Genomic DNA, 13,168 nt, shown 5'->3' with positions numbered 1-13,168 from the left:
GTATCCTCCATTATTCATACCCTTCTTTTTCTCTAGGATCTGTAATAGTGCCTCATTCATTCCTGATGTTAATGACTACTCTTTTCTCTTTTCCTCATTATCAGTCTAGCAAGAGGTTCATGGCTTTACTTCTACTTTTCAAGGATGCAACTGTTTTTCAATAATTTTATCTATCATTTCTTATCATATCGATGTTCATTCTCTCTTCATAATTACCTACCTTCTAATTTGGCTTTAATTTGCTCTTTTATCTAGTTTCTTAATTTGGTAGCTTAAATAATTGACTTTACCATTCTCCTTTTATAACAAAAATGTTAAAACATAAATTTTTATCTAAGCATTGCTTGAACTATATTCCTCAAATTTCATTATGTTATACTTCATAACAATACCTTTCAATTTTCAAAAATTTTCTGACATCTTTTCTGATTTCTTCTTTGACCTATATGTTATTTAGAAGTATGTTACTTAATTTACAAATATCTTGGAATATTCTTGATGTGTTTTGGTTATTGATTCATAATTAAATTTTATCTCTTCAAAGAATACATTTTTTATGAATCCAATTTTTGTAGGTTCACTAAGACTTGATTTATGGCCCAACATATTGTCTATTTTGTGAATATTCCATTTTTACTTTAAAATAATATGTACTCTGAAATTATTAAATGTAATCTCTATTACTTAGTTTAAAATATTTCATAATAATTTTAATTTTTATGTTCTTACCAATTTTCTGTATATTTGTTCTGTCAGGTATGAAGAGAGGTAGGTTGAAATCTCTGTGAATTGAACAATATATTTTTTCCATCTGTTTATTGTCTTTTAATGTACTTTGAAATTCTATTGTTAGATGCACAGACATTAGATTTGCTGGTGTTCTTGTTTATTTGATGTTTTTAACAAAATATGTGAAAAAATCTTCAGTGTACTAGAAAACTAAATCTAGCAACATATAAAAGAATTATAAACCATGACCCAGCAGGATTCGTCCCAGTAATAAAAGGTTGGCTTAATATCCAACTATCAATGAATGTAATACACATTTTAGTAAAGTAATGGCTTATAAAGAGGTCCTTTGGTGCCCTGTCACAAAGTGTCCTCTGTTCACCATAACGGGGGCCTTGAGGGGTTTAAACACATGTGTTGCATGTGTCCTACTATTGTAGTTGAGTTATATTTGCCTTCAGTCCAGTTGTCTACAATGCTTCCCTTTTCCTGTCATAGACAGGGTTTAGTTTCTGTGTTGTTAGTGGGCAAGTATGGGGCCACCTTGAACCTAAGTTGAACCAGATCAGGCATTTGGCAGAGCTGCAGGAGCACTCTCCTTTTGTCATCCAGTGAGAAGCTTTCATTTGTGGGTGAGGCCTGCAGTCAGACCAGTTGTCTGCCCAAGCCCACTGCTGGGGCTGCGGTGAGACTGGTGTATGTGTGGTTATCTTCCCCTCTCCCCAAGGCAGAAATCACTTTGGTGTGGTGCTGGCCCCAATCAGGGCTGCTTGTACATTGTCACGCTGTGGCATCATGTTGACTTTGCCAAAGTTGTATTAGAGGCATGTCCACAGGAGATCACAGGATAGGGTGTGTGGTACCAGCAAGTTACTGTCAAGTCCCCTATGCAGGGGAATCTGTAATCTCTGGGAAACTTCTGCCAAGGCCTTATTGGAGCAGACAGATTCACAAAAGTGCCAGGAGATCAGGTGCTGTTAGCATGCTAAGTGGAAAGTGTTGGCACTGTGCTGGTTCCTACAGGTGTCCATGAATCTAGGCTGGGTGGGGGCAGAGGTGGGAAATGGTGCTCACCAACTATTTTGTTCTTGGAGAAGTCTCTTGAAGAACTCTCCATCCCACACTCTGAGATTGGTAAATAAATGTTTCCAGAATATCCTAAGTGTTTTTCAAAGTTCTGCTTCTATGCTGTATCTCAGCTAGGCTGTTTGTTGTGTTGTATCTTTAACGGTGTCTCAGTTTCCTATTGCCCTTTGGTTCTCTCAGAGTTGAGCCTGCTGATTTTTATAGTTCCAGGTATTGAGCTCACTGGAGCTCCATAGAAACTCATGAAGCCAGGACCCTCTGGCCTCCAAAGCCAAATGTCGCGGACATTCATCTTCCCAGTATGGGTCCTCCCATGACGGGGGAGTCCTGTATGGGTGTCCACTTGTCTTCCATCTCCATGCCTCTGGTGACTTTCCCTCCTGTGGATATACCCATCATTCTGTTTGGCTCTTGACTATCTCTGCCTTTCCTATTCTTCAATGTGGTCTCTTCTCTGCATTTAACTATGGAAAGTCTGTTCTGTCACTCTTCATGTTGTTTTTTGGCTTATTTCCATTGATGTAGGTGTTATCTAGTTGTGTCCATGGGCAGAGGTGAGCCCAGATTCCTCCTACTTGGCCATCTTCCCCAGAAACCCTAGTTATTACTCTTTTTATTAAATAAAAATAGAACAGTATGGGAAACTTGTGTAATAGTTTTATGTTGTAACAAATTACTACCTAAGTAGTGACTTAAACAATACAAATGCAATATCTTAAAGTCCATAGGTCAGAAGCCCAATGTGGGTCTCACGGGGCTCAAATCAGTATGAACAGGGCTCCATTTCTTTCTGGAGGCTCTAAGGAAGGATCCATTTCCTTGACTATTTGGGTCATTAGAAGAACACAATTCCTTGTATTTGTAGTTCTGAGGTCCCATTTCCTAACTGTCAGCTGAGGTCCATTTCCAGCTCCTAAAGGCCGGCCACATTCCTTGGGTGAATCTCCCACACTCCCCCTCCAAAACCAGCAACGGTAAGCCGAATTCCTCTCACACTTCAGATCTCCCCTACTTCTGTCATTGCACCACTCTGGACCACTCTTCTTTTTTCATCTTCCACTGTTAAGAACATGTATGATTAGATTGGGCCCACTCAGCTAATCCAGAATAATCTCTCCATCTCAAATTTTTTAACCTTAATTACATCTGCAACAATTCTTTTGCCATGTAACACTATATACACACATTATGAGGATTATGAGTTAGACAACTTTAGGAAACAACTTTCTGACTGTCATACTCTAACTGACACGGATGCGGAAAAAGAAGCATCAGACCAGGATTGTTTCTGAGAGAAAGGCTTTGGTGCATCAAAAAAGAGTACAGTATATAAATTAGAAAGATAGGAGGGTACAGGAAACAGGCCCCTACCTCAGATGGAAAGCAAAGGTAGAAAATGGAGTTGCCTCAGGGACTTTCAGTAACATAGTTCTCAAAGGGAAGTGTCCAAGGCTAATTGTGCATTCTTATAAATGTAATCCTTGAACTGAAACCCCCTTCACAGAAATAGTAAGCTCTGAGGAAGTTTAAGAAGGCACATGTGTTTTAAATTGTCCTATCCCTACCACTCACTGGAACACCTAGTATAATCTCAAATAATATCACTTTCTTTACAATTGTTTACATGGACCTCTGGAAATGAGTAGTTGAAATTGGAAAATGCCTTACAATGGACATAAAATACCACATTGAAATCCCCCCTCCTAAAGATTAGAGTTTACCTAAAATTTGCAGACTGCATCTTTAAACTGAAACTTTGAATAATTGTCAAGTCTCTATAATTATAATAATAATGTAGTTGTAGGCACATTTCTTTACACTCAGAAGTCTGTGTGAAAGAATTGTTTGTGTACTTGTTTCTCATTTATATAGATTTCAAATTCCACACCAGTACAAAGGTGGAATTTCTAGTTTTTACTGAATCATATTCCATTCTTCTAAAATCCTCAAGCACAATTCTGCAGCCAGTTACAATCAAAATGTCTTACCGGTATAAAGATTTTAAGCGCTTACAACTCCAAATTTAAGCTTCAGACCTCTAGTGTTAAATGTCTGTAATTCATGCCAAGTGTCAGAATCATTGTAATGAGAAACAGGAAACAGTGAGACATAGTGCCATTGTTACATGTCATCTGTAGAGTATCAAAAATATCTTCAATGTCAGTGTTAATGCTGTAATTGTAGGGGCCATTGGTAACATATTAGAGTCAATACTTTAATCTGAAAAGGCCATCATCATTAATTGGTTGTACTGAATGGCTGAGAAATGGCTCCATTTTCATAGCTTAAAATCAAAGTGGTTTTTCGGTCTTTGTGTAAGTTCTAAGCCTTTCTTTTCAAAGTCATTGACTAAGCCTTATTTTCATGATGTTCAGCATGAAAGCAGAAGCAAGAGTAATTTCATACCCTTAATGACTTTTTTCTTTAATACTTAAACAGGAATTATTGCTTTTTAAAGGACCCTTTGCTTTTATATTAAAATTTGTTAAGCTCAAACATTAGTACTTTATTAAACTGTTTTTGAGTATTCTAATATAATAAGGTCTAATGGCTTAATTTAATTAAGCAAACATAACATTTAGCAGACATGCTGTATTTTCTCCAAACTACTGATTTTCAATCTTTCAAATCTCAAGGGATAAGATAGTTCTGCATTCAGATCTTTTACCACATAACATCTTGCACCATATAATTAAAACGTTTGCATTTGTTTCCAGATAAACTACCTGAGTTAGGCCTACCTTTTTCCCATGATAATGGAGATGTAAATGGAAAGAAAGCATTCAAGAACTAGTGAAAATTTGAAATAGTCCCTATGGAGATTTGAAAAGGAGATCAATTAGGAATAAATAAAAGGATTTGCAATTAGAGAACAGGTTGCAAAAGCTACAACTCCCACAATTGTAGGAGAGCCAATAAGTGAGACTGTGGGATGTATTTTCCCCCTCAAAGCAATGCTCAATGTCACAATAACATGATAAAAACAAGAGGGTAGATGAAAGGGATATATGAGTAAACAGTATTTGATGATCTGTTGGAGTAAAAATCAGGACTCTTTAAGATGACTCCAGGGTTTCTAGCTTGGGAAATTGTGAACAGTAATGCTTTCTTCACATAGAAATCTCAAAACAAGATGAAACTGTGGTAAGATGGAGGAGAACATTCACCTTCAGTCTCTTGAAGTCGTGTTACTTGAGAGAGTTCCAGACAGAAAGACTATGAAATTCAGGCATTCAAAATCAAAATAAAATGAAATTTATTCAGTTTTGGCTTCTAGTTGTTGTGTAAACTTGGGCCTTGGCGAAGAACCACATTTCTTTAGGAATCAGATGGTTTATCCTAGATGAGAAAAAAGAAAAAAAAATTATTCTGTAGTTCAGTTATGACACATTCTCAAGAGAATGGTGCTGACAGTTCTATAATCACACAGTCTGAAGCAATTTCCAGAAGATTATTAAATATACAGCATTTGATGGAGAATCCATACTATGTTTCCTGTGTAACTCCCAAAAATATGTGATAGGTAGAACTCACTCAACTGTGTTCAACTAAGGAGACTGTTAACAGTTATTTAACATATTAATATTTTTCTAATGGGACATGAAGAAGAGATGTGTCTTCCTATTGACCAATTCAGTTATTCCTCATTTTTTAAACAGTTGTCATGTCTGTGACGAGGTTGTCACCTGTGTAATCAAGTGTTGAAAAGGTTTATAATACTAATGGAAACTACACTAATATTTGTTGCTATGCTGGTATACCAAATATATTCAAATTTTGTGTATTTTAGGCTTCAAGGGTTACAATTTTACCTACAAATGTCAGACAAAAGCAAAAACTATAAAGCCATTCTTTCTGAGAAAAATATAAAGTAAGAAGTGAAAATTTATCTCCAATTCCTTTCTCAGAAGTGACCACAACTAACAATTCTTGTTATTGTTTCAGTTCTTGCAAACTCAGTGGGGTGAAGGAAAGTGATCTTGGGTAGAATAATAGAAGTTCTGTGTAAGAAGTAAAAAGGCAAATGTAGGAAAAGTAAATAGGAAGGACTATTAACTGTTTAAAGCAACAAGGTTAACAAATCACTGTGGTGTGGATAACATATCTGACAATAAAATATATAACAAGGTGGATGGACCTCGAGGGTGTCATGCTAAGCGAAATAAGTCAGGTAGAGAAGGACAGATACCATATGTTTGCACTCATAGGTCTAACAGGAGAACAGGAGAAACCTAATGGAGGACCAGGGGAGGGGAAGAGGGAAAGAGAGTTGGGGAGAGAGAAGGACAAAAAACCTGAGAGACTATTGAATGCTGAAAACTAACTGAGGGTTGAAGGGGAAGGGGGAGGGGGGAAAAGAGATGGTGGTGATGGAGGAGGGCACTTGTGGGGAAGAGCACTGGGTGTTGTATGGAAACCAATTTGACAACTAACTATTTAAAAATAAAATAAAAACAGCGAACAAAATTTTTAAGGACTTCACTGTCCTTATAAAGGAAAAAAATAAAATATATAACAAAGAGGAAAGTCTGCCAGATGAGTGAAATAGAGTTAAAACAAATGTTTTACATTACACTGGACCTTGTCTAATTTAAGTTATATGGTAATAAGTTATGGATGCCTTTTGTAATTTCTGAAGTAACCAGAAAAAAGATTGATAATGAAAACCATAACAAGTCAAGGGCATTGGGTGTCTCAGTCAATTGAGCCTCTGACTCTTGGTTTTAGCTCAGCTCATGATCCCAGGGTCATGATTAAGATTAGCTCTCCCTCTCCCCTACCCCTCCCAACTTGTGTATGTGTGTGTTTTCTTTGTAAAAGAAAAAGCCATAACAAGTCAGATAACAGAAGAGATACACTAAAATAATAAAAAAATATGCATTTAATACAAAAAAGTCAAGAAAAGGGAAATAAAAGGGCAAATAAAAGATACTGCAAATAGGAAAATATTGAGCAGGATTTTATTCTCCAACCCATATGTCTACACACATAGGCATATATGTTATGTAAACATGCTATGAAAGCAAAAACAACGCTGGTTTGGCTATACTAATACACTACAGATTATTATAGTTTTAATTTATATTAACATGTACTATTACTATAACACAAATAGACTTAAAGGTAAAAATAACAGGAGAGATAAAGAGGGACATTTTGTAATGATAGTTAACTTAATAGGAATATATAACATTAATAAATGTATATACACTTAATAATATACCTTTAAAATACATAATCAAAAGTGACAAACCTAAAATAAGAGATCAGTAAATCTATAATGTAAGTGGGATATTTTTAAACATTTCTCTTAGTAATGTATAGAAAAAGGAGACAGTTACAGCACTTTTAAACATCATAATTAACCAATTTGACCTAATTGAGATTACATCCAAAAAATGCAGAAGTGTACATAAAACATTTATCAAAAAATTTTATCAAGATATTTATCAGCATATCCTGGATATAAATCATGTCTCAACACATTCCAGAGGTTGAAAATAGGACAGTATATGTTCTGTGAATACTGTAGTGTTAGATCAAGGCTCAATAAGGAAAAAATAACTAAAAATATCCACATTTGTGGAAATGAATGGGAACACTTCTTTTTTTTTTTAATTAAAAAAATTTTTATGTCTTTTATTTATTTTTGAGAGACAGAGAGAGTCAATGTGAGCAGGAGAGGGTCAGAGAGAGAGGGAGACACAGAATCTGAAGTAGGCTCCAGGCTCTAAACTAGCTGTCAGCACAGAGTCTGATGCGGGGCTCGAACCCACCAACTGTGAGATCATGACCTGAGCCAAAGTGGGATGCATACCTGACTGGGCCACCCAGGCACCCCAGATGGGAACACTTCTAACTAACCTATACTTGAAACGAAAAGTCAATCATGAGGAATGAGAAAATACGTTGAACTTGATGGTAATGAAAATATAGCTTATCAAAATGATAAGTTATGTAGCCAAAGGAATAAAAAAATGGTAAACTCCTATTCTATGGTACTGGGGTCCACAATGCACTTCAAGATAAGAATGTGAGAGATGATGTACCTTCAGACACCATATATATTTGGGGGGAGGGGGGAAGGAGCCAGAGAAAGAAAGAAAGTGCATGCCCATGAGAGAGGGAGAGGGAGAATTCCAGGCAGATTCTGTGCTCAGTGTGGAGACCAACACAGGGCTTGATTCTATGCCCTCAGATTATGACCTGAGCTGAAATCAGGAGTTCGATCTTTAACCAACTGAGCCGCCTAGGCACCTCCAGACACCTTCTGGCGCCAAGCTTGGAGGCCAAGCATCTTGAGAAAATATTCCTCAGATCCCCTTTGCAGGCAAAATTAATATCACCCCCTCTTTGTTTCATGGTGAAGACTATTGTCTGCCATTTGGCTGAATCTTCTGCCTTACCTTCCCATTAGATTATTAACTTTGTCACAAGAAATTGAATTATAAAATTTAGAACCTTGTCTATTATGTCTTCCTCAACATAAACTAAAAGCATCCATAGCAACAGAATAAAAGTCAATACTAAATTTCAGATGCCTACAGTTTAAAAGACTGAAATTGATATGACTTCAAATGGAGACAATCATATGTAAAGCTGACCTCCAATCATAGCGCTTAGATGGCTCTCTGAAGATTTCCAATCCCCTCTTTGGACAGATGCAGGGTGTCTGGAGAATTAATCAGCCAAGAACCAAATGCATCAGTCATTTGAGCCAAGCTGCCTCATAGACTGCTGGCATTTGAACAAAAGAGGTAGCTGGCAAGATTAACAAAATCACTCTGTTCTATTTTTATAAATTTAGCTAGAAAGGCTCACTGGTTTTTAAAGAAGTAAGAAGATTAAGATATTTCAAGACATACAGAAACCAAGTGAGAAACATGGAAAAAAATTCTCTATGTTCAACAAAAAATAAAAAACATCACAATTAGTACAAGCATGTTAAATTATCCTTAATCATTAAAATTAACTTATACGATACATTCTTTCCATTTTGTATCTTTCAAATTACTTCAACTTTAATTAGCACCAATATTATTTTTCTCTTAATCACTTTTATGAAAACGAGAGTTATCTCTAAAAGAGTCTGTTACATTGGGTGCTCCTAACTCCCTAATCATAATTCATTTGTTAGGCAAATATTAACTTGATTGATAAACATCAGATAATCCTTATTTTCCTCTGCATTTTAGAGGATTTCAGAGGGTTTCCAGATACTGGTGTTATTTTCTTCTTAATATAAGTTTTTATTTCAATAATTTGGAAACTAATGTGTTTATTTCATATCCACATATGGGTTTGTTGTCCCCAAATATTCATGCTGGATTGAATTGCATATTTTAGGCGCGGCAATATTTTCTCGATGGCAAATAGCAGGTTATCTCCTCACAAACAAAAGAAAAACCGTGCTTAAACTAATGTTTTTCTGATGCTGGTTCTGAATCTACTTGCACTTGGTACAAATACTGACACTTAGATTCTACCCCAGACCTACTGAACAAAGAGCAGGTAGAGGAATAGATGCCTATACTTAATAAGCTCCACAGGTGAATTCTGATGTTCACTCCAGTGCATAAGAATCCTGGGCACAGATAGTATATAGAATATAGCATTTTAATTTTATATGAATTATTTCCTTTTTAAAAAATAGAGTGAACTGAAAAATTTAGTGTCTAGAATGGATTTTTTTAAGGAAATCTATTTATAAAAATCTTGGAATACCATCTTAGCTGACTCATAGAGCCAGAATGGGTTAATAATATTCTGATAAACAGTGTAAGTCACTGAGAATTTGGGAAGAGAGAGAAAAAAATAAGAGAAATGGACAGGATTGTAGAACGATTAGTATTCTTGTCATTTCAAGAAAAAATATCTTCTAGGACATTATGATAATTAAAAATTAAAGCTGTTCTGCACATGCACCATTCTTGGTTATCTGGAAATAGGACCTTCACCTTATTAAAGCGAAGTAATGATAATAACTGGGTGCAAAATAGTAAATGAAATTGAAATAAGCCTACTTATTCTAGGTAGGCTGTTTAAGAAACACTGCTGAGGCCAGGCCAAAATGAGGGCTTGTGAGGAAACGTAGAGGCGATGTACAAAACAGTTAACTTGAGTCTGTATATCTAAGAAAGAGACCTTAATTCCATGTATTGCTGGATTGTTATTTAGTGGCAATCTCCTAGGTTTGGGCATTAAATAATCCATTATGCCCCAATATATTCATGCTCTTTTACCTGGTTAATTCACTGGGCTCTCAACTTGGAAAGGGACCTAGGATCAGAGACAACGGACTCGGAAAAGATGAGCTTCAGTAGCCCAGGCACCTGGCTGCTCTAAATGGCTTTTCTCCCTGCTCTTAGAGGACTCAGGAGTAAGGAGCTGTCCAAAACACAAATACTAGTCCTTTCATTCAGGTGGATAGCTTTGATTGCCATGTTTTATATTCTTTACAGATTTTAAAAATCAAAATAATACATGTACATTTTAAAAGTCTAACATAGCAAAAAATAATTGACCCTTTCCTCACTTCTTCCTAATCCCCAATCCTTCTCCCCTAAATTTTGTAGCTATTTTCTCTGACACCGACCTACTTAGTTATAAATAAGAATGTTATTCTCCAATTTTTTGAGTTACCAATTTAAGACATTAACAGCCCCCTTGTGTTGTGTAAGAAGAGGCTTTAGACTTTCCCTTATTTGTTCTTTTAAATGCCAGGCTCTCTCCCTCTTCTGCTATGCCTGGGGTATCTGTGAGTATAGAGCCTTTAGTTCAATTTCAACACCAAATAAACCTTTATTCTCTTTCAGGGAGTGAGAGAGACAGCTGCATGGCTGCACAAGATTGGGAAGGGACCCCGAGTTTCTTGCAAAGACTTGCAGTTTATCCTTTTCATTGTTTACCTTTACCGTACCGTACCTCTAGTGCAAGAACCTTCCACTGAGAACTCTCTTGCTTGCCTTTGACATTCCCTTCCATCACTTATCTACTTCCCAGCTTCTAAAAACATGTTGTCACCACCTGTCTGACTTATTTTATGGCTTAAACCATATTTATTTTTTCATCCTGCCACTTGGCTAGGTTTCAGGAAGAAGCTAGATAAATGCATATGTACGGTGTCCTATGCTTAACCCCAAATCTCCTGAATAGGTAGTATAATCCCTTTCCTGCCTCATTGGATCACTTCTGTATAAATAAACTCACCAGTTCTTGTTTTGTACTGGCTTAGTTTAATTTTGTGGACAATATTCTTACCACTTTAATTCTGATAATACAGTGAGAGTACAGTAAAATAGGCCCTCTCCTCTATTGGTCATGATCACTTGTACAACCTTTTGGAAAACAATTTTGTGGTATACATTTAAAAGCCTTTACAATTTTAAAGTTCTTGGGCCCAGTAAAATCGTACTTCTAAAAATCTATTCTAAGGAAACAATCTTAAATATAAGAATAAGAAAATTATGCATTAGGATAGTTATCATGCACTTATTATAAGAGAATAAAACAGACAATAATCCATTATCAGTAAGAAAATGGCTAAGTAAAGAAAGGTATAAATACCTAATAGAATGGTATACAGATATTTAAACAAGATGGAAATGGGGCTGAAGGCCCACTCAAAAAAGTTGTAGGCTCAATGACAAAGGACTTTTTAGAAATAGAACAAAACCTGGTAAAAAATACTTACTGAGGATATATTTATACACTGTTAGAATGTTGGAGTTGAAAACTCAGTTATCAGTAGTCAGTAAGCCTTGGACAACACTTATTCAGTATTTAAAATACCTTCTAATTCTAAGAATTGATTCTTAGAAAATTATAAGCTGTGATTTACAAAACAGAATCCAAGTCTTTGAAAAACACAAGTCAGTTTGATTCAAAAGGACTTGGGGTATATTGAAATCAGCATAACTTATGTTTATAGCTGTACTAAATAGCTTCTGAATGTCTAGTTTGATAATGATGCATGAATATTCTTATTCCAGGGGCCACTGCAACTAATTACTTTGAAATATTGCTGTTTTAAATTTATATCAGGATTCTCTTTCTTGAGGAGTACAAACCACCTCATAAAAATTCAACCCATTTGTTTGTATTATTTCCAGATGATACAGCTATGAAGCAAATAGCTTCCCAAATTTAAACCTGGTAAGTTACAAAGAATATTTGGCATTGTGTTGAAATCTATGTTATAGAATCCAACTTGCCTGTACCCTAAGTCAACTGTTCTTTGTACTTGCCTTCACTGTCATTTCATTAGATTAAAAAGCTTCCCTCAAGGATGATCAACTGCAATGCAGAGGAGATTAACCTCTCACTTTCTGATGATGATTTTAGCATATTAAAAAGCTACAGTGAGCCTGAAGCAAGTGAGAACACTAATGATCAATTATGTTTGAACAAAGTTTATGATTGAAATTCAATGACTGAAGCCATTGTGACAACATTACTCTAATAATCAGAATGGTTTAATGGCCTATGTCAACATGGAATTTCACTATATATCATTTATATCATCTTACAGGCACTGAGAAAATAACTAACTTGAGATATTTTACGCTATTTGCAAGGATTGTTTATTTAAAATGTGTTAAAAGGAAATCTATCCCTCTGGATTCTGCTGACTACTTCAGTCACTCTAATCACATGTAGTTTACTGCATAAGATTAAAGTTTGACCCATAATTAATATTGTGCCTTGATTGAATCTCCAGTGTAGACTGAATTCCATCTTAAAGGCTATTATCATAGCCTTTCATTCTATGTAATAATTATTTCTATTTTCCCAGCAAAAGACTCTACAGCAATAGACTGTATTATATTCATAGCATTCAACTCTTGATTTCCACTCAGGTCATAATCCCAGGGTCACAGTATTCATACTGAGCATGAAGCCTGCTTGAGATTCTCTCTCTCTCTCTCTCTCTCTCTCTCTCTCTCTCTCTCTCTCTCTCCCTCCCCCCTCCCTCCCTCCCTCCCCCTCTCTCCCTCTCCTCTGCTCATGCTCTCTCTCTCAAGAAAAAAAGCCACATAAATACATATGTATGATTGTAAGTACCTATCTATAAATGTTTAAAATAATATCCTATTGGTTCATTGCATGTCATTGTAATGTCTTTCTATGAATGTGTATTTAAGTGCATTTAATATTAATATTTAATATTAAAGTGCATTATGATTTTTTAGTAGCAAGTGGTACTGTACCATGTGGGGTAGAGATGGAATTATACTAGGAACTGGGCTGTGAATAGATTTTCTTCCTTTAGTCATGCATGCTAGTAGCAATATGACAGTCATCTTCCTTAGACCCAGTTACGTAGTGATTGGGGAAATAAAAAAAGGAAAGA

The 13,168-nt window shown here is 35.8% G+C and overlaps 1 long non-coding RNA gene across 6 annotated transcripts in view; it reads left to right on the top strand.

Moving 5' to 3' along the window:
• The window catches only part of LOC115302026, a 231,708-nt gene that overhangs the window by 204,288 nt on the left and 14,252 nt on the right, over nucleotides 1-13,168 (top strand). The window contains exon 2 of one of the 6 annotated variants that reach the window (XR_003913393.1): nucleotides 11,928-11,970. The exons of the other annotated variants lie outside the window; for them this stretch is intronic. This is a non-coding gene — a long non-coding RNA (uncharacterized LOC115302026). The remainder of the gene's footprint in view (nucleotides 1-11,927; nucleotides 11,971-13,168) is intronic. 6 annotated transcript variants of the gene reach the window in all.

The sequence above is a fragment of the Suricata suricatta genome, chromosome 9, assembly GCF_006229205.1.
Source record: "Suricata suricatta isolate VVHF042 chromosome 9, meerkat_22Aug2017_6uvM2_HiC, whole genome shotgun sequence".
NCBI classification, from domain to species: domain Eukaryota; kingdom Metazoa; phylum Chordata; class Mammalia; order Carnivora; family Herpestidae; genus Suricata; species Suricata suricatta.
The sequence above is the reverse complement of the archived record's forward strand: the minus strand, read 5'-3'. Positions and strand labels throughout refer to the sequence as shown.